The following is a 22,048-nucleotide window of genomic DNA, read 5'->3' as shown; positions in this document are numbered from 1 at the left end:
TCCTTATTGTAGAAAAAACACACTGGTATTGGTAATAGTGAAAATCAATGCACTATGTACATGCTGTCCTACCTGTACACATGTGGGCCCCACGTAACCACCTGGCTAAGGAAAATGGGCAATTCTTTATTTGATGCACCATGCATGTGTATGTACATATGCGCAATCCCTTGCTCCAAAAAACTCCTGACAGCGTGACTTCTTGAATACGCTCTCTTTGAGAAAAATGTGTGTGTACTAGTGGAAGGTACATCACTATGTCTAACATTCTGTATAATTGGCGGTGAGGAGACAATCCACAAACTGTAATCTACGATACTCAATGTCTTTCACTGGTCTTTTATGCATCTTAGACTCTTTGAATATCACATGTGAGTTGCATATGAACTTCTTTGATTCCGACTGCCAGAGACGATATCCCATCTCTCCATTTACACCATATCCAATGAAGATGCACTTGTGTGATTTGGGGTCCAGCTTTTGTCTAAGCGCTTTTGGCACATGTGAGAATGCCTCACACCCAAATACACATAATCTGTCATAATTGGACTTTTGCCTCTCCACATCTCCTACGGAACCTTGTACTTTAGTGGTGTACTAATAGGTAACCGATTGATCAAGTAAGCAGCGACCGTAAAACAACTTCTCCCCAAAATTCTTGAGGTAAGTTGGCTATAGACAACATACAAGTGACCTGTTCGTGAATGTTCTATTCATCCTTTCAGCCACATTGTCTTAGGAGGGTGTGTAAGGTATTTTAAGCTATCTTCTAATGCCTCTTTTACTACAAAAGTCCTTGAACTTAGAGGAAATGTACTCGCCTCCATTGTCACTACGCAAAGCTTTAAGCTTTCTACCCGATTGGTTCTTGACCAATGCTAAAAAAATTTGGAAGACACTAAAGACATCTCTCTTCTGCTTCAAGAGATAAACCAACACCTTTCTAGTAGAGTTGTCAATGAATGTTAGGAAGTATAACGCTCCCCCTAGAGACTTGACTAACATAGGTCTGCACAAAGGCACTGATGTCAACCTAGTCTATTTTCCATAGATACAATGCTCACATAAAGAAAGGTAGAAGTAATCTAACCAGAATGCTGCAAGACTTTCAATCCATTTTGACTCATATATCCTAGCCGGTTATGCCACAACTCTGTAGAAGGAAACTTGGCTACAGAAATAGAATTCTCTTTCATAGAAGAGACATAGAGTGAGTACAATGAGCCAGGCTTCTGGCCTTTAAGCATGACTAGATTTCCCTTTTTGATAATGCAAGAACCATGCGCAAATATGGTAGTGTAACCTAAATCATCCGGTTGTCTGATTACCATCAAACTCTTTTTCAATTTGGGTACATGTCTGACATTATGTAGCATAAACTCAGTGCCATTATGCATAGATGTTGGGGTATAGGCGTCTGTGCCTTGCCCGGCCGCCCAGAGTCTGGGCGCCCACTGACTTGTATACCTTATACATAGCATAAGTGTATAGGGGGCTGCTTACTCTTTGAGTCTCCCCACCCACATCGTGTGTGTCTCCTTCTCTCTCTCTCACTCTCCGTCTGTGGTGCTCCCCGATCCCCTTCAATTGGTATCAGAGCTATGGTGACCGCGGAGAGCACGACGGCTTTGAGAGCTTCGAGGCGATAGCTCGCTCGCTCTCGACGATGGAGTTCGATCGCGGAGTTTCACGGAGAGCGATTTTAGCTTGAGGAGCATTGTCTTTGGAGCTTAGGAGCTTGGTGTGGTCAAGCTTGGTCGAGGAGGCGGTTGCGGCTTCCTTGGTGAGAGGAGCTTTTGAGCTCAGTGGAGCTCGTTAGAGAAGTGCTCGGCGGAGGAGAGCTTGACATTCGAGTGCTTGGATGCTGTTGTGGCAGAGCTCTTGTATTGGAGCTTGCATTGAGAGGACATTGCATCACGCAGAGTGGAGCAGGAGCAGGTTCAAGACTGTGTGCAGCTCGTTTTTGCCATTTTCGGGCTCTAAAACGCAGTTTTTTTCGTAGCTCCGTCATACAGAGTCAGATCTACATGATCCAGGAGTCTAGGTCAGGGTTTTGGCACGCTCCGAACGCGATGGTGATGTCTATTTACTGAAATTATGCTTTGAATTACAGCAGGTACAGCAGCAATTTTATTTGTGCACTTTCGGGTCCCAAAAACACTGTTTTTGGCATAGCTTTCACACCCGGACTCGGATACATATGATCCAGGAGTCTACCTTGGGGTTTTGGCATGCTCCGGACGCGCTCGTCATATCAGAATTTTAAAATTCTGAACGTTGAATTTTCTGCAGCAGCAGCAGTTGTTTATTGTGTGTCGAGGATTCCACACATGGTTTGCTCTCAGATGTGAGAGTGATATTTGCTGCAAGTTTCCTCACAGGTGGGAGGATACGATGTATGCCTTATGTGGTTTGATGCTCAGGGAGACTAATGTGATTGCATTTTGAGCTCGGCAATGTATGCCTCAAGCATGTTTTTTGGCAGTCACAGGTAGAGCAGATATTTGTGTACTAGATTTGCAGGTGTTTGCAATGATGTATGCAAAGTGTGGAGATTGGTGCATGCATTTGGAGTGCGGTTTGATGCGCTTTGGTTGCTCATGGTTTTGAGCGTGCAGTCAGTTTGGTTACTGGTTTTGTGGCCGTTTTACTGACGAAACTCTGGCGAAATTTTCCCAGGAGTTTTATGCGCATCATTTATGCGATCTAGGTAGAGATTGCGGGTTGCACTCAACATTTGCGTGCGGTGTTCTCTGCAGGTGGGAGATTGGTGCGTGTGTATGCATCGATACCGCACAGTGTGGGCTTGGTGATTAGCTCACGGGTTTGACAGGCGTACAGTTATCTTGGCACACTCACAGGAGTGAGTATTGTGATGTATGCTTGTGTGGCTACGAGCTAGGTAGCCGGATTCGAGCACTAATGGCTTGAGGTTTTTCAGCAGGTTTCAGCTACAGGTTTACAAGTTTACAGGCAGGTTTGAGGGCTTATTTGGGCGCTGAATTTTCAGCCATTGTTTCCTCTTTGCAGGTGTCCATGTATGACTCAGTTGTAGGCTGATCTGGGACACGTTTGTGACTTGTTTATGCAGTTGTTTAAGAGCTGAATTTTGGGGCTGTTTTGGGGCTGATTTGTAGCCATATCTTACAGCCATATTTGCAGACTTTTGTTGATGCGATTCGAGCCAGTTTAGGGCTGATTTGGTTGACATTTGCTACTCATTGTTGGTTGCTCTTTTGCGAGCATTATGGCTGATTTTTCATTTGACTTCCAGCGTTATGGTCTGACACAGTTTGATGGTGTAGATTTTGTTGCTTGGAAGGAACATATGCTTGTTGCATTGGCGGATTTGGGGCAGGATAAACCCTTGCATGGTTTATCGGCGAAGCCCAAGTCTATGCGTGATGATGATTGGCAGGATCTTGATGAGTTAGCAATGTCTACGATTTGTTTGCATCTGGTTGAGTCTGTTTACTGGCAGGTCTCGAGGGAGACTACAACTCATGCTTTATGGCAGAGTTTACATGCTATGTACGTGACATCCATGTCTACAGGGGAGTCTAGTCCCACTTCTATGTCCATGGGAGAGATTGGTCCCACACGCAAGTCTCGACGGCATAGAGACTTGACATGTTGGCATTGTGGACATAGAGGGCACATTAGGTGTCGATGTTTCAGGTGTTTGAGACAACGGAGGCGACAGATGCGTGATGCAGATTTGGGCATGACAGATGCTAGTGAGATCAGTACGGTGGTTACTGAGTATGCTTGTGATGGCGATGTCACATTTACATCTAGCTTGTCTTCAGACGATCTTATGTCTACGGATTGCATATCGGATTGCACATTGTCTTCACATTGGTTACTAGATTCAGATGCTACTTTCCATGTCACGTCGCATCGTGAGTGGTTTAGCACGTTTTCTAGTGGGAGACTTGGTTGTGTGCACATGGCTGATGGTGCTGTGTATGACATTGAGGGTGCAGGAGACGTATGTTTGTCCTTGCCCAGTGGTATGAGATTTACCCTGCGTCATGTGCGTTATGTGCCAGATCTGAGTCGGGATTTGATCTCAGTCAGACAGTTACGGGATAGTGGATGTCAGATTTCGCTACGAGAGCGAGATTTTGTGATGCATTTGGGTTCGCTAGTGATTACGAGAGGTGCCAGGAGTGGTACAGGTTACCCATTGCATGTGGATCACGCGAGAGACGGTGTTGTCTCTGTGATCATGCAGCCAGGTACACAGCGAGAGAGCAGGCGAGTCTCTTTTGCTTGTGGGTTGCAGGATACTTTGCATGGAGTGCAGAGTAGTGAGCTCGTTGTGCACACAGTTGGGGCACGACTTGAGCAGTCACACAGAGAGGTGACAGAGTCAGACATGCATGCTTTGCTAGTGACTGAGCAAAGCAGAGAGTCAGTTGTGCGAGATACTTCTATGCAGGATAGACAGGTAGAGCGGTCTTGCTCTAGTGAGTCACGACAGGAGGACGTTGTGCAAGAGTCTATGCATACGGAGTTAGGGCATGAGAGCTCTAGTGAGTCACAGCAGATTGAGTGGTCATGTTTGCAGTGGATGATTGCAGAGGAGGCTGAGATGTCAGCGATTATGCAGTCATTCCTTTCTATGCTCGATAGTGAGCATGGGGATATAGTTGTGCAGGATATGTCTTCCAGCAGACACCTAGAGCAGCTGGTTTGCTCTGAGGTTGCACGACAGGTTGATGCGTCTTTTGCGGACAGTCAGGAGATGCATGTGGCTGACACGCCTTGTCAGTCAGAGATGCCTATTGCCAAGGATATATATGTTGATGCATGCTCCGTAGAGCTAGCAGGGCTCGCTAGCATTGCATCGGCATTCGGTGGTCTCATGTATGAGATGCTGATCTTGAGACCGGATATCGCAGCTGCAGTGGGAGCATATGTAGTTGGGATTGTCAGTCGTTTGTTGACTGATGATGGCATAGTGCACGAGGGAGATATGCAGGTATTGCGTACATACTTGCAGTACGTGTGCGGTACGTCTGGTGGTGTATGGACTTACACGGGAGCAGGACAGCCGGATGCACACGATCACAGCCAGCCAGTGGGCATCGGTTGAGAGCGGTTTTCTCTCACCTTTTGTAGTCTTTAGACTAGGTTCCCTTGCTTAAAGGCACAGTCGCCTTTAAGTGGGAGGTTGTTGGGGTATAGGCGTCTGTGCCTTGCCCGGCCGCCCAGAGTCTGGGCGCCCACTGACTTGTATACCTTATACATAGCATAAGTGTATAGGGGGCTGCTTACTCTTTGAGTCTCCCCACCCACATCGTGTGTGTCTCCTTCTCTCTCTCTCACTCTCCGTCTGTGGTGCTCCCCGATCCCCTTCAATAGATAACTTGACGTTGTCCACATCGCATATATCAAGTTCATAAGAATTTCCTAGCTTCACCATGCCATGTGTGGCAGTGTTGGTAGAAAGCCACTCCTTGTGAGGAGTCACATGAAAGATAGCACCTGAGTCCACAATCCAAATCTGTGCATAAACCTCATCATGAGCTAACAATACATTAGGACTCAAATTCGATATAAAAATCAACACATCATTTGAGACTTCAAAAACTTTTGCAATGGATAAAGACTCAATCACATTAAGCTCTTCAATCTTCACTTTGCTTTTAGGTTTGTCAGACTTTGCTTTCTCTTTGCCCTTATCACATTGCATTGTGCGATAATCTTTCTTCCAGTGTCCCTTTTTATGGCAGTAGTAACACTCTACATTTTGCATGTATTTGCTGCGACTCCTGCTACGACCTTGCCTACGATCCTGTGAACGATTGTGGATACAACCATGTTTATTTTTCTTGTCATGATTGACACTAGCCACATATGCATCACCATGCCCACTCGCATCAAGAGATTGACTCTCCTCAATGAGAAACGCACCAGCAACACTATTGAAATCTAGCTTGCCATTGGGTGCAGAATTACTTATGACTGTGTTGAAAGTATCCCAGGGTGAAAGCATGTTAACTTGTCATGCTTTTTCATGTCCCGGACAATGCTAACTAGCACAATTTTGACATATGCTAACTAGTACAATAACTTGAGCTACATCTCCAAGATCTATGACATATGATATATCAATAGAAAGCACTTGAAACAAGGAATCCAAATGTACAACCTCCGACAAATTTTGATATTATTTGTAAAAAATTTACCGAACGCCCAACTTTTCGAAGATGTGCTAACTTGAAACTGCTAACTAGCACAAAAAGCGCGACAGGTTAACATGCTTTCACCCCCCATGAAGATGGTAGCAAACATAGCAGGAAAATAGCCTTCATTTAATTATCAAAATTGAGGCCTTTTGAAGTAAGATGTGAAAACATGTTGTTGAACTCGCTCAAATGATAACTAACATTATTACCTTATTTCATCTTCATGCGCATCAATTTCTTCATAAAGAAAATCATGTTCGAGGCATTGTTGCCATCCCAAGCCTGACGTAGAGCATCCCATAAATCTTTGGTATTGGTTTTATCCATTATGATAAAGTAGTTGGATTCACCAAGGTGCATGCGAATGGTCACCATAGCATGCTCATTCAAGTCATCCCACTGATCATCAATGTATGCATTCTCTTTTCTTGCACGCAAGGGTGCTATCAAGCCTTTGTGATGAAAATATCTTGCATACGCTATTGCCAAATGACAAAGTTTGAGCCATCAAAATTTTTGATGTAGTACTCTTCTCTTTCGGAAGCACGACTAGCAACCATGATTAAGAGAATGTAGCCAAAAACTTTATGGCAAATTTCCTGGGACAATTTTAGTAGTGCAATCACTGTGTTAGAACAATTAGAACTACTAAGAACGCATGAAACAGACTTGCGGGAAAAATCTGGTAGAGTCTCCTTGTATGAGGAGTCAAAACTCAACTCATAAACACATAAACTACTCAAAAGAACAATCGGTGGGCATGTTCTGCTCAAAACCACTGCTATGTGACCACAAAATCAACGTTAAAAGCACAAAAAATCATCCAGAGACATGTCCTATGGCGAGTGTATCATAAAGGAGAACTCCAACTACCTGTATCACCGAAGGTATCTCAACATTCAAGAATACCCCAACTCAAAGAAAACCTCACGCTATCGACCCACCACAGGCTAATGCAGACACAAATGGACTAGCCATAGTCTTAGAAAGTGCTCTTCTGGTTGAGTTTAGAAATGATCGAGAAAACTGTCAAACTAGTCAAAAAATGGCTTCACATGTAGTACACTGGGCAGTGTCTGGAACTCAACATACATGATTGAATCCTACTCAAATAGGCACCAAGAACTCCTGCATGCAGTAAAATTGATCCCTGCGGGGATATCTGCTCTCAAAAGAGCTCAGTAGCACTGAGTGTGCTCACACAAAAATGCATCTGTCAATGCATTTGTCCGTAGAGAAACTGTTGTTGAAAAGACTACTAAATTGCCTGTGAATTGCTGTGTCTATAAACCTAGAGAATTTGTGTGTAAACGGGCTATAAATCTCCTTGTAACCTGTAACCTGTTACCTACATGTTGGTGTTGCTATGTGCTAGTTTTTACCGTTGGGCAAAAATGCACTAGTCAAATAGCTGCCAAAGGTGTTATAACAAAAAACCGTGTCGTAGAGCATGATCGGTGCGGTCGGTGCCGATGTTGAGTGTCTTTCCTCTATGGTAGAGGCACCTCACCCATGTGTGTGGCAAGCACATTTGTCCACGACAAAATGCTTGACCACGAGAATACTCGGTGTTGGGGTCGGATGTTGAAAATTCCACCTATGTAAAGAGTCTTGCCAGAATTGGTGTCGAACTGAGTCAAATCAATGCAAGACTCTAAAGTCGGCGTTGAGAATGGCTCTAATCGTTGATGTTGATGTCGTCCCAAACGCCGAACGGGAGTGGCTAGCCAAATAGCCATAGGGAAATCACCAGGAGTTGTGCATGTGTGTGCTCACACACACACATGCCAAAAGAGAGATCTATCTCTACCTCTCTCTCTCTCTCTCTCTCTCTCACTCACTCGCTCGGTATCTCTCTCTCTCACTTGCTCTCAATCTGTCATGGTTGTCGCTCAAGACCTTATGGAGAGTCGGGGTTTGGGGAAGAGGAGTCGGGGAAGTTTTGTTGAGGTTGTTGGTGGGAGTGCACCCTTGCACACACATAGGTGTGTTAAAGTTGATTTTTTAAAAGAAATTCATTCACTGTTGCACTGACAAAGAGAGGGGAGAAAGCCTGACTGTGTCTGATGAGCGTGCAATGGCATGGCTTCTCCTTGGCAATGGTTCTCTCAATAGTGCTAATGAAATCTTGATAATTGCCCCTTGCTCAAGGCCGATTTAATTCCTATTGCACTCTGTCAAGCTGTCAGATCTGACAAGGACTACCAGATGTGTGTGTATGGATGCCCTTTGCTAGTGCTGCTGCCTATATCTTCTCTCACGGCCTTAATGCTCCCCGTGTCAAGCTTGATTTTGCTTTTGTGCTAAATTCCCAGGAAATCCGACTTTCTTGGCTTTGCCTTCGATTGCTCCAAGCCTTGGAGCTACTTGACTTTGTACTTGTTGTCCGACTCTCACTGCCCAAATGTCTTGCCTTCGGAAATCAAGGATGCCTTGCTGCTGCAATTTGATGCCCTATAGCCGGGCTTGCTCACATCTTCTTCAATCCATTTTGTGTGTAGAAGAGGCCTCGTTTTATAGGCCAAAAGGACTTCCCTCTCTCATGAGAGGCAGCCATGTGTAGCCGCCCTTGTGTAGAAAAGTTCGAGTTGGACTCTCCAATGCGTACATGTGTAGAAGAGGCCTCCTTTTATAGGCCAAAAGGACTACCCTCTCTCAAGAGAAGCAGCCATGTGTAGCCAGCCACCCTTGTGTAAACAAGTTTGAGTTGGACTCTCCAATGCGTACATGTGTCGTTGCCCTTGACAAGACAAGTCCACCTTGAAATTGGCCACTGGCCATTGACTACTGGCCACCGACCAACCGGTTATCTGTTTCTCGACCACTGTTTGACCGCCGCCGGCCATAATATTCCGGTGAAGCCAGTCTCGAGCAAAGCTCGGATTGCTGGCCGTGGAAATTTTGGGTTTTTGACGAGTGATTTTTCTTCACGCATGATGGATTCTTTCTCATAACGGGGGCCTTACATATGTGCGTCTTTTATACTCTTTGCTTGAGACCGGCCGTGGAAATTTTGGTTTTTCGACGAGTGATTTTCTTCATGCATGATGGCTTCTCCTCATAACACGGGCCTTACATATGTGCGTTTTTAATATTGAAAATTACAACGGGTAAATCAATCTCCATATTTAACAATCTTCCACTGGGAGAGTGATCTCCACACCAAACTTGTGACTTCTTTCCATCGTGGTTTCTTATCCTTGAATGCCGATTGAAGATGAGCAAAAGCTCAACTTCTCCTTATTGGCTACCCTTTTGAAAATGTCTACATGATTTTCACTTGTGTGCACCTTTCCTAGATTTAGCTGTCTCTCTTCCAAAAGAGTGTGTATGAAGTGATATCTCACCTCAATGTGCTTTGTCCTTGAATGAAGGTTGAGTTCTTTGCAAGATGGATAGAGCTTTGGCTATCACTGTACAAGACACAATTGTCTTGCTTGTATTTCGAAGATCCTCTAAGAATTTGTGAAGCCACATAATTTCTTTGCTTGCCTCTGTCGTTGCTACATACTCTACTTCGGCGGTAGAAAGTGAGACCACTTTCTGCAGCTTTGAAGCCCAACTTACTGTTGTACCTCCAATTCTGAAGATGTAGCCAGTAGTGCTCCTTTGAGTTTCTTTGTCACCTGCCATATCTGCATCAGCATACCCTTGCACAAGAAAATATCAGTTTCTCATAAATACAAAGCATTTGTTGTTATCCCTTTTAGATACCTAAGAATCCACTTCACAGATTACCAGTGTTCTTTACCTAGATTGTCCATGAACCCACTTACAAATCCCATTGCATGTGCAATGTGTGGCCTTATTCAGACCATAGCATACATAAGAGAACCTACCGCTCCGTTGATGGAGCGGAGGTGGAGTGTGTAAGAGTGGAAAGGGAAAGGAGAACAAGAACAATAGACACAATCTTGTTAGTGGACCTAAGTGAGAGAGTCACTCTCACACTTATTATTGCTCATTAATACCAAATCAATAAGTGGGAGGTCACTCGCTCGTACATAGCCGGCCACGGGCCTGAAACCCAACAATCTCCCACTTGAAGGTCAACACGGCCTAAGTGGCTAAAGAAGGTAGGGGCTACTATGTACAAATAATAAAACCATGAATCATGACTATAGCTTCACCCTATGCCCATCATCTCTATGCAATGTGCGAACTGCTCTGAGGCTAGGCTCTTTGTTAGAGCATCTGTTGGGTTTTCATTTGTGTGAACTTGACTAACTCAATACGTTTGCTAGCCAAAATATCCCATACCACATGATAACTGACCTCTATGTGTTTTGACTTGGAGTGAAACACGGGGTTATTTGTTAACGCAATCGCACTCTGACTATCCCAATGCAGCAGTAGAATTTAGTGTATACCAAAATCTCCCACTAGACGAGATAACCACATAGCTTCCTTATTGGAACTAGAAATTTCAACATACTCTGCTTCAGTGGTGGAAGACGATGTGCCATACTGGATACATGACCTCCAAGAAACTGCCACTCCAATGAACAAGAAAAAATAGCTAGATGTGGATCGCCTAGTGTCCACACAACCCGCATAATTTGAATCACTGTATCTAACTACGAATGCATAACTATTCCCAAAGTGTAAGAACTTTCTAGTTTAGCCCTTGACATATCTCAAGATGTGCTTTGCTACTTTCCAATGCTTTTTGCCTGGATTTGGCATAAATTTGCTGATCACTCCCACTGCATATGCAATGTCTGACCGTGTGCTAACCATAAAAAACATGCCACTGCCAACTATCAAAGAATACGACACCTTTGCCATCTTTGTATTTTCAGCATCCAATTTGGGACAATCATGCTTGCTAACTTTTTTGTATGTTTCCATTAAGGTACTCATTGGTTTCCTCCCTTGCATACTAAAATGTTGCAAGACCTTGTGAACGTACTCTTCCTGTGAAACTTCATGTATACCACGTTTGCAATCTCTCTTGATATGCATACCAAGAAAGTGATGTGCATCGCCCAAATCTTTCATAGAAAACTTCTTGCTTAAGGAATCCTTGAGAAGTCCAATCTCATCTTTTGACTTATTAGTTGTTTGGGGGTCGCCGCGACGGACGTCCATAGCATAGCCTTCAGGTATCAACATAAATATCAATACTAGGGAAGCGACTCGGATGAGGCATGGAAACTCACTAGGGGGTCAATCCTAATGAAGTGAACTCAAAGAGATGCAACTACTAACTCTACAAGCAAATCAAACACACTAAAGCCAAGTAATCTGTCTATGTCCTACACAGCTCTACAGTCATCACGCCTGTTTACCATGCAAATCATATCGGATTCCCACGAAACTTGAAGGGAAGCTACAAGGGACTATTAGGAGCATATCCTATCACTGTTATAGCATTCTGGATGGGTACACGGATCGCGATCGTTCGTCCTGAAGTACGCAAAAACAGTAAACGGATGATTCTAAAGGGTCGTTTTTAGGTCCCTAAAGCCTCTCCTAGGGTCAAAACAACATAAAATATCCATATAAACACTCAAAACAGCGATTTAAGGCCACAACGGTTGCATTTGATACCTACACCGAATCTTGAATGCTTACACTCGAATGAAAGAGCAGAGTAAGAAGAACACAATGCAATAAACAAAACTGAATTTGGATTACTGTAGCCACAATAGCGATGGTTACAAGTTGGAGCCAAGAGTTCGCTCTCTGTGCGTACAACAATAGTCACTTATCTTAAAAAATAATCCCCCTTTCACACTAACCTTAGTGTATTATATACCTAGGGCTTTCTAAAGTGGCCGGCGGCCAACTTCTCATGGACCTTCACATACCTCATTGGAAAAATTACATCTTTGACTTAGACTTGACATAGACGATTGACATTAGGCTTTTATAGGGTTTGATGTATTAAACATCGGAAAAATAATGTGACCACATCAAAACTTTGGTCGGCTGACTCAATGGGCGCCTTGGCTAGGTGGGCACTTGTATGTTGTTATCACCTCCAAACACTCCCCCCTTCCTAGCTCGTGTCGTCCCTTGACATGACCATTTGTAGTCTGGTCTTCTTGTTGATGAGACTCCCCCCTTCCTTGATTGAGTTATATCTGGCATGTTTTGCTTGTTCAAATGGGGTGCCCATTTGCCTTTGATTGATGAACATGTGTTCTTTGTGGTTTGGATGTTGTGGACGAGGCATTTGTGCATGTTTTTGAACATCCTGCTTTACCTTTCCATTTGTGTAGTTGGTCGATGATACCTGCTTCTTTGGATACTTTGTCTCTAGTGCAATTGAGTTTTTATTGGAGCTCGTATCTCAAAATGTTTGAGACTTTGACGTGTGTGCACTGGCATCTCCAATTTGATTTTCTTTGCCGCTTTGTCAATAGAGCTTTGTTGGTATCTTTGAAGATAAGAGCTGCTCTTGTCGAAGCGTAATTGAGAACAATGTGGCCCCACTTTATCTCTTTGAAGATCGTGTAACAAATTCTTTATTGGTTTCATTTGATGGAAGGAATATATACAATAGAATAGTGATGGGTGTTTCTAAATTAGGGTCTAGAACCTGAATGACCAAAGCGAAAAACCCAGTGCGAAAAAATGCCTTTGGTATACGCTCTTATTGGGGTTGAACACTTGGAAGTTGAGTACCTGTTCATGCAAGGTGAGTGCTTGGGAGAAATAAAGTAAGAGTGCGTAATGCAAGTCCCAATTATGGGACACTCTATATGCACACAAGAGTTCTTTCAAGAAAATCATGCGGTGTGAAAAATGAGTTGTTGGGTGCTTCAAGGAACAAATGTATCACATGTGATATCCAAGGACATCTCAATAGCTTCCACATTTCCAAGAAGGGTTTTTGATGTTGAACCTTCTCCACTCATTACTCACTATGCATAGTGCGTGAGTGTCTTTTGGACTCTCTTCTTCACTTTACCAAACTTAAAATACATAGACTTGGACTCTTATGCTCACCTATACTAGCATGAGCGACACAACATAAATATGCTCAACTCCTCCACCTTGAGCAGTACCTAGAATAGCTAAGACTCTTAAACCACATAGAATATTACTTGAAGCTTTGGGACTAATGCCTTGCTCATTTAGTGGCTCAGCTGCCCGACTCTTGACTTTTATGCCATGTATTTTTAATGGCGACTTGGACTTACCTGTTCATGGCCTGAAACCTAATGTCATAAGTTCTTGAGATTAAGGCCTCTATCATTGCTTTGGTCTTTGGATGCCACCATCTTTTCAAGGAAGTTGGCATACTTTGACTCCTCTAGCTTCTTTTGTTGCATGGGATGTTCCGTAAGGAGGCCACATTGTTGTACCTTTACTTTTTCTTCTTTGTGAGGAGCCTGAGTTTTCAATAGTGGTTTTGGGACCCACTTTGTTCTTGCTTCATGAGTTTCTCCCTTGACTTGATGGACACTAGGATTTTGTATCCATACTTGGCTATTACCATTGTAAAATCCTTGCTTTTGTAGTAGAAGACGAGGGATCCATTTTGAGGTTGTTTCTCCCTTGGTTGTGCTTAGTCTCCATTGGATCTTTGTTGTTGTTGATTGTCTTTGTGTGGGGTCCTTTGCTACTTGGTTGGTCTTAGTGGCTCTAGGTTGAGCAACTACTTTGGGTAACCATATTTGGGTGTTACCTTCATAGAATCCTTGTGCTTCAAGTAGCTTGACGGGAACCATTCTATTCTTTGTCTTCATTTGACCTTGTTGGGTAGCTTGATAAATCTCTAACTTTGGTACCCATATTTGTTGTATTGTTTTCTTCTTTGAAGCTCTTTTCTTTTACTTCTTCTTTCTCCTAGTTGAGTTGGTTGTCTTGCGTTGAATGCTCGGCTTGTTCTTTCTGGGGTTTCTTTGTAAGGGTGGGAAGTTCCATGCCGTTACCTTGGGCTTTTTGGCCGAAACATCATTTGAGTCCACCCACCCTGTCGCCTTTTGTTGTTGAGATTGTTCTTGAGAGTGTATCCAAGTTGGATCTTTGACTTTAATGTGTTCCTTGGATACCAATACTTGCTTGCCATTTCTTTGCTTCTTTTGTAGACTTTGTTGCAATGGAGATTTAGGTTGCAAAACCTTTTGTTTAGGGATCCATTGCATTGTTGAAGCTTTCATTCTTGACGTAGAGGCTTTGCTTGAGCTTTGATGTGGGCTTGTCGAAGGTAAAACTGACTTGCGAGTATGATCTTCTTCAATGTTTAGTTTGGCCTTAGCTTTTTCTGCTACAGATGGTTGTGTATTTTTTGTTGATGTCTCTTGGACCGTCTTTGTTGTTGTTGTTGTTGATGCTTTTTGTTGTTTCCCGAAGAAGATATTCTTCCAACTCTTTGTTAGGACTGCACTTTCTTTGATGTGATGTGGGTCAACTATGTTGAAGTTGTCTTTGAACTCCCCATGACTCAACTTGAGTATTGCCTCCACTATGCCAAAACTTGGGATTGGTGTTTCGGCACCCGTGTATACTCTTTCCTCCACTTCTTTAATTGTCGGCTTTCCCATCATTATACAAGTTCCATATGACATTATATTCTTAGTAGCATAAGGATCAATTGCAGTTGAACATGTTACCTTGAGACCTGTTTGTCCGCATAAATTGAATTTGGTCAATGTGGGATATTTTTCATCTTTGGATTCTTCCTCATTCTTCCTTTGATCTTGAGTTTGTAGAACATCTGTTGATGTGGAGCTTTGCACATCTAATTCTTCCTATACTTTCAACTCTGCATCATTTGAAGTTAGTTTCTTTGGAGTAGATGTTGTTGACTCTTCAAGTATGTCAATGATGACATCTCCACATGGTTGTATTGCTCTCCTAGTTTGTGTTTGTGCACCATCCTCCATGACATAGCTATTTGTCCCTCTATTTTCATTTTCACAAATATCATTAGCATTTCTCAGCACTTTCAACATAAAACATGAAACTAGGTCGTAGCCTTCTTCATCAAAAAACTTGGTTGGAGTTAGCTCATTTACACACACATCCAAGGTTGCCAATATTTGAGTCCATCCAAATGGCTCAAATAATTTATCTGGAAAGGGTTCTGGTATCTAAGCTTCATCGTCCATTGATCTTTCTAGGATGCAATCCTCCTTCACTGAGCTTCCACACTTCGAAGCACCACACATCCAAAGTTCTTGTTTGGTTTGTAGACACGCAGGTATCTCTTTCCCATTGACTATAGTAGAGTCAATTTCTTCTAAAGGAGTTATATTCACATCTCTATAGCTATGGTCTTTTATGCTTATTTTTGTGGTGATTCTTTTTATGTCTCAAGTAGATATAGTCATAGCCCCAATCTTGAACCATCTTAAGTTGACGCATGAAAGGTCTTCCTAAAATGATATCAAAATTGTTCCCTATTCCAAAATCTAATATTGCAAATGTATGTTCATATTCAATTCCACAAGAAGTCACAATAATTTGCTTTAGGATACCCATAGGTTTTTCCATGTATCCATCTGCAAGTTGCAGATTCATTCTAGTTTTCCTAAGCGCTCGTCTACCCCATTTTTCCCAAATGTCTTTTGTGGCTATGGCTACTCCAGCCCCACTATCAAGTATAGCCAATGTTTTAACTCCTTTGTATTCCACAGGTAAGGTGGTGTTTCTTTCTTCTCCTTCTCAGAGGGTGACCAAACAAAGTTTTATGAAGTGGGTGCAGAAGAAGAGTAAAAAATTATCTGCACGAGAGCTGTTACAAGAATTTGAAAGAAGTTTGATCATCTGTCATTAGCAAAACAATGTTCCTTGAAGGATCAAAAGGTGGAATTGCTTATTCAAGCTGCTGATCCACGACTTTAAAAGAATTTGGTGTATTATTGGAGGACCCGGGAGGAGAACTGGGTTGACATCTAATTGGAACATAGCCACTGAAGCGGTGAATATGATTGTAGAACAGAAGTGAGTTGACAAGCAAATCGTGGTTGAGGTAATAGATGACGCTGAAGAAGAGATTAAAGAGAACTCACCCTCGACAGTACCCAAGGTGGAGGGGCCTGTTCTTCTCGACAATCTGGTAGAACATATTCAAGAGCTAAATTTAAATTTCAAAACTGTTAAATTGGAAGGGTTAGCTGCAAAGACGTCTACTTTCGAACCTAAGCGACAACAACCACCATGTATAAATTTGGGATAATCGATGCATGTGGTGCGATAGTGAAGACCTTAGATATGTAAAAGAGTGTGATGAGTTTGATGAAGCTTACAAGAAGAATGTGGTTTTTTGGAAAGACATGAAGATTCATTTTAGGACAACAGGAGAGATGCTCCGCTTAAATTTTGACAGGGGCATCATGAAGAAGTAATGGAATAAATACAACATAATGTTGCTCTTGTGGAAGCAGCTACATATGGGCTGCATGTTTGTGGTAAGGGAGATGATGAAGGTACAAGTGCAAAGGGCCAACTGTGGTTGTATGCTTTAAAGATAGCAAAAGCAAGTAAGGTAACGTATGGAAAGTTACCACAGGTAGGAAATTCGATTCGGGAAACTATTGGGTGGACCGATCCAGTAGATTCTCTTTCAGTATATGCATTTATTCCTAAGGTTCAAGCCAATGAAGCTATGGTGGAGGAGAAGTGGAAAGGGGATGAAGATGTTGCTCGGATATCAAAAACGGCAACGAGATCCAACAAAAATAAAGAGGAAGGGCTTGCTGGCACCAAAGGAAAAAAAGCAAGGTAAGCCTAAGGGACCCTTGTATAAGCTTAAATCTAATATTGATCTGGCTACATATCTGAAGAAGGTTTTGAAGAGCGTATCGTGAATAGTAAAGTGGAGCTCACATTGGGTGATATTTAGAAAATTTCAAAGCACAAGTTCCATAAGGAGATCGTTGATATTATCAAAAGGAAGTGACAGATACAGAGTGACCAAGAGCCAAAATCAGTTAAGAACCAAGAAGTTTGACACATTGAAGAAATTTTGGATGATTATGAAGAATATTTGGTAGATATTGAAAAAGAAGAGACGAGGTCTGTGGTGGTTTCAAACCTGATTGCACTTGAGATAAGAAACCTGCATTTAAATGATGGGGAAGACTTATAAAACTATACCCAAGAGTCATTTTCCAAGGACTCATTGGGAAAGAACAATGACTGAAACTGTCTTAAAGCTTGGCGACATTGAGGAGCCGATCTTAGCCCTTGTAGACCATGGTTCAAAAATCAATCTGATGGAAAATAGTTTTCACTAGAAGGGGAAGTGGCCTATTGGTGTAGACCACGGTTGGCAAATACACCTGCCAACATGCTTCAAGGAGATTTTTACAGTGCATGTGCAAACGATAAAGTAAATATTGGGGATGTCTGTGATGAGCAAAACCTTTTTATACAGTAACATTCCTCCTACCCAATGATTTTGGGACAGCCCTACATTATGACTGTGAGAATGGAAACCAAGGTGCTAGATGAAGGATTGGCCTATGCCAGGGTTCAAAGCCAAGATGGTAAGAAAGCGGTTCAATTTTTGACTGTATGTGTTGACCATGCAAAGAACAAAGACAGTTTACGTGATCGTCCAATGCCGAAGGTAAAAAAAGAGTTCAAATAAAATAGATTTTCTCAAGATTTTCTTGGGGTGCCACTAGAAAGCAGGACTATGGTGGCACAAGTGAGTGGAAGTTCTCACAAAGAGAAACCTTCTCTTTAGGATTTTTGGGATTGACATCGGAGGATTCAATATCTTACATAAATTTTTATGATTTACATAAGTGGGAGAAACACTATAAGTCAAGCATTCAGACTGAATTATAGGGATGTGATGTGCTTGCACCAGATGATGTGATTTCAAGAATCTTCCACCCAAGAGATTTCTTATAGAGACACTATGTTAGAACTAGAGGATATCAGGCAATACAGGAAACAAAGTGGAACTAAAGTTGCTAAAGTGCACCATGGACATGTATGAAGAGCTGGACATATACAAGGCACTTATGCATAGTGAGGATGACTTGGGTAAAGCAGTTGAAGCACAGGGTAGAGACGAAGTACAAGACTATTGCAAAGAAAGTGAGACTAGTGGCTACACCTCTAGTAGGAGGAAGTGATGGGGTGATAAAAGAAGCTTCTCAACAGCCTATGCTCAGGAATCCAAAGAACATTTCACATAAATTTACTAAGGAGACACTACATTAGCTGAAGGTTGGAGAAGATGGTTTTCTCAACGAAGAGGAAATCAAGTGGTTTCAAGGTATTCTTAAAAAACACGATAAAGCTTTTTCTTTTGATCCAATTGAGATAGGGTTTGTGGATCCAAGTGTTGTTTCACCTATGGTTATATTCACTATTCCTCACATGCCATGGACCTTATGTCCCATTCCGGTTCCTAAATCTCACTTGCAAAAGCTTGTTGATTTGCTTAATGAGAAGATACAAATGGGAATTTTGGAGCCATCATGTGTGCCATACTCCAATCAATGGTTCACTTTTCCAAAGAAAAATGGTACTTTAAGGTTCATACAGGACATGGAGGCGGTTAACAATATAACAATCCGTAATGTGGTTACTAGCCCAATTGTGGATGAGTTTGATGAGGCCTTTGCAAGTAGATCAATTTACTCTATGGGTGATCTTTACTCTAGATAAGATCAATTTCAGTTAGCTTTGGAGAGCAGGGATCTTACTATGATGCGTACACCTCTTGGGTTGGTAAGGATGTGCACTATGCACAAGGTGCTACTAATTCTATAGCTCATATGATGAACGGCATGAATAAGATATTAAGGGACTTTATCCCTCATGTTACTATGCCTTTTATTAATGATCTACCAATTAAAGGCTGCGAGGAAGGCTCAAAAGATGAGGTTAAAGATCAGAGAGGGTGCCGACAGTTTGTTGCTCAACATATTGTTGACTGTGATGCTATTTTGTCGAGGCTTGAAGAAGTTAACTTAACACTTTTAGGGAAAAAGTCAACTTTTTGGTGCTAAAGAGGTTTTAATTGTGGGCCATATGTGCAGTCTAGAAGGTAGAAGGCAGAGTCCAGCTAAAATTGAAGCTATCGAGCAGATGAAGGTAACGTGCTCTTCAGTTACTGAAGTTCGTCGGTTTTTGGGTGCATGTGTATTCTACCTTATTTGGTTGCCACATTTTTGCTCATGTTGCAGAAGTGCTTTATCAACTAGTGAGAAAAGGTAAAAGAGTTTTTTGGGAAGACGTTCACACAGGAGCTATCAAGAAGTTAAAGAAGATTCTCCTCAAGGCTCCTACCTTGAGGAATGCCGACTACAAATGTGGAAGGCCAATAATTTCAACAGTTGACACTAGCACTGGAGGTATTGGGTGGGCTATAGGTCAAGATGATAAAGAAGGACATAGGTATGCAGTTCAATTTAGAGAAAAAGTGCTCAATGCACATCAACGAGGTTACCCACATGTTAAGAGAGAAATTTGGGGCATTGCTACTGCTCTAAGGTCTCATGAAAAAGATTTTAGTGGAACTTTAGTCATGGTAGGGACAGATTGCTTGCCCACTGATAGGGAGGATTGCAACTTGGTCTACTTCGGATATTGCTATGTTGCGATGGATAGCCTATATTAAGTCTCTTAACCTTAAATTTTGTAATATTACAAGTAGAGATAATCCTGTTGCAAATATGCTATCACGAGTTTGTTTTGGAAGGTTACTTGGGACAACATTGGCACATGGTTGCAGTTCTTGTTATCTTTCCACCTGCAGACAGATGAGCAATTTGAGATTGCAAATTCAGTTGTACTGGATTTATTGAAGTCTTACATTTTGGATGAAAAGATTCAATGGGAAAGGTTTTACCGTTGGTGGAGTTTTCCTACAATAACATGATTTACTCTTCAACGGGCTGAGGTGCCATTTGAGATTACTAGAGGTGCTATGAAGGATCCACCCTTCTTAAGCACAAAAGATAAGATTTTTGAAGCCCACCAATACACGAGGGACTTGGAAATTGCTTTTGCCAAGGTCCGAGAGGCTTTAGAGAAATCTCAAGAAAGACACAAAAAGGTAGCATATCGTCACCGTCGCAATTTGAAATTAAAGGAGGACGATTGGGTGCTCTTAAGTTTTGAGAAGGCACACCTAAGAAAGAAAAAGGGAAAGGAGCGGCTCGTTCCAAATCTCAGCATTAGATACTATGGACCTTTCCAGATAAAAGAAAAGATAAATAATGTCTCCTTTAGACTGAAGCTACCCGATACTTGGAGAATTCACAATTCTTTTCATGTGAGTCTCTTGAAGCCTTTTAAAAATGATGTGATCGATGATGGGGAGCCAGATGAGCAACCCAAAGTGGAGGAAAGCGAGGAGATACTTGTTCCAAAATAGATACTGGCACATAAAGATAGAAAGATAAAAGGTAAAGTGGGATGCAAAGTGGATGGAGGAGGAGGACCTAGCAGATACTTCTTAGATTGTGAACCTTTACCTTGAAGGATTTGATTTAGCATTAGTTTACTCCGATAGAACCCCAATTTTAGCATGGGCAAATCTAGTGCAGTGGGTATGCACAAGAGGGGAGTCACTCCGCTCCTTTGTCGATAGATTGCCCCAATATTTTGATTTGATATCAAGTCATTGATGTCCCTTTGGATTTCAGGGATACTATTGAGCTAACAGTATTCTGCTGTATGACTTTATGAGCTAGAATTCTCGATAATTAAAATGATACTAATTGACTTGTACCTCACTTGTTTAAGTGCAGGAACTGATAGACAAAATGACTGAAGCATTTCGGTCTCATAAATCTCTACAGACATGATTGCAATATGGATTAGTTAATCGGGCATGTGTGAGGTCCCAATTGGATCTAGATGCGATTGCTAAATACGTTGCCTATTAATCATGGTCTAAGATTTAGAATGATATTTGAATGTGATTTGTCATGTGATGTGACTGTTGATTGGTAAATGTGCTAGATGTGTTGTTCCTAGTGCATTGGTACTAACAGTCAGTGTCTGCTAAGACAGTTTATGACCTATGTTTGTTTTGCAGGCATAATTGAGGGCAATTACAATGCTTTCAAGAGGGATTATGTCACAAATGGGTGATGTGGCATGCTCGAACACACTTACACGTGGCAGAAGACCCAGACTATGACACGTGGTAGGCCTTGTACAGACTCTCTGCAAAACTTGTTGACTAATTGTACGAAAATATCACTTTTTGCAAAGATGCTGACGTGGCACTGCAATACAAAATATTTTCTTTTTATGCTGGTTGATTTTATGTTGGCAGATTTGGAAAAGCTTTTGGGAACTATTGCTTTATTTTAAAAAGCTATTAAGATTTTGATTTTGGGACTTTGCTTTTGGGCATCCCTTGTAACCAATAAATAAGTGGGCAAGGCCTCACTTCTCAGAGCATCTGTATGCAAAGTTTGAGAGTGAGTACCTACCCACTCTCTTTTACTTTGACCACATATTAATACAAAAAGAAACACCAAAAGGGGTGCCAGTGTTTGGGGCCAATATCTCTAGGCACGGAACTACACCGGGCCGTGTCGAATCAAGTGTGAATTGTGGACTATTTGAAGTGAATTTTTGTTGTTGCGCAGAAAAATATTAACTTGGAATGTCCAAGTTTGCTACAAAAGAATAGATGATGCACCAAGTGATGATGTTGGCTTGAAGTTTCACATCTTCTTATCTACAATGTGCAAATTGTGGTAATATTGCTCATATTTTTGAGGTAGTTTTTGAGGAGTTATATGATGGAGAGTGGCTTTTGATTAGTCGCTACCCTAGCACTCTTATTAAGCATGAAGGGTGGACAGATCAAGAGTATAAAAGGATAAAAAAGAAGGCTTACAGCTATTTTATGAAGGATGGACATTTATGGAAGCAACCAAAGCGCCCTAGAGGGGTACCGAAATGGGTTG

Source organism: Adiantum capillus-veneris, chromosome 16 (assembly GCF_014529385.1).
Source record: "Adiantum capillus-veneris isolate H3 chromosome 16, ASM1452938v2, whole genome shotgun sequence".
NCBI lineage: Eukaryota > Viridiplantae > Streptophyta > Polypodiopsida > Polypodiales > Pteridaceae > Adiantum > Adiantum capillus-veneris.
The sequence above is the reverse complement of the archived record's forward strand: the minus strand, read 5'-3'. Positions refer to the sequence as shown.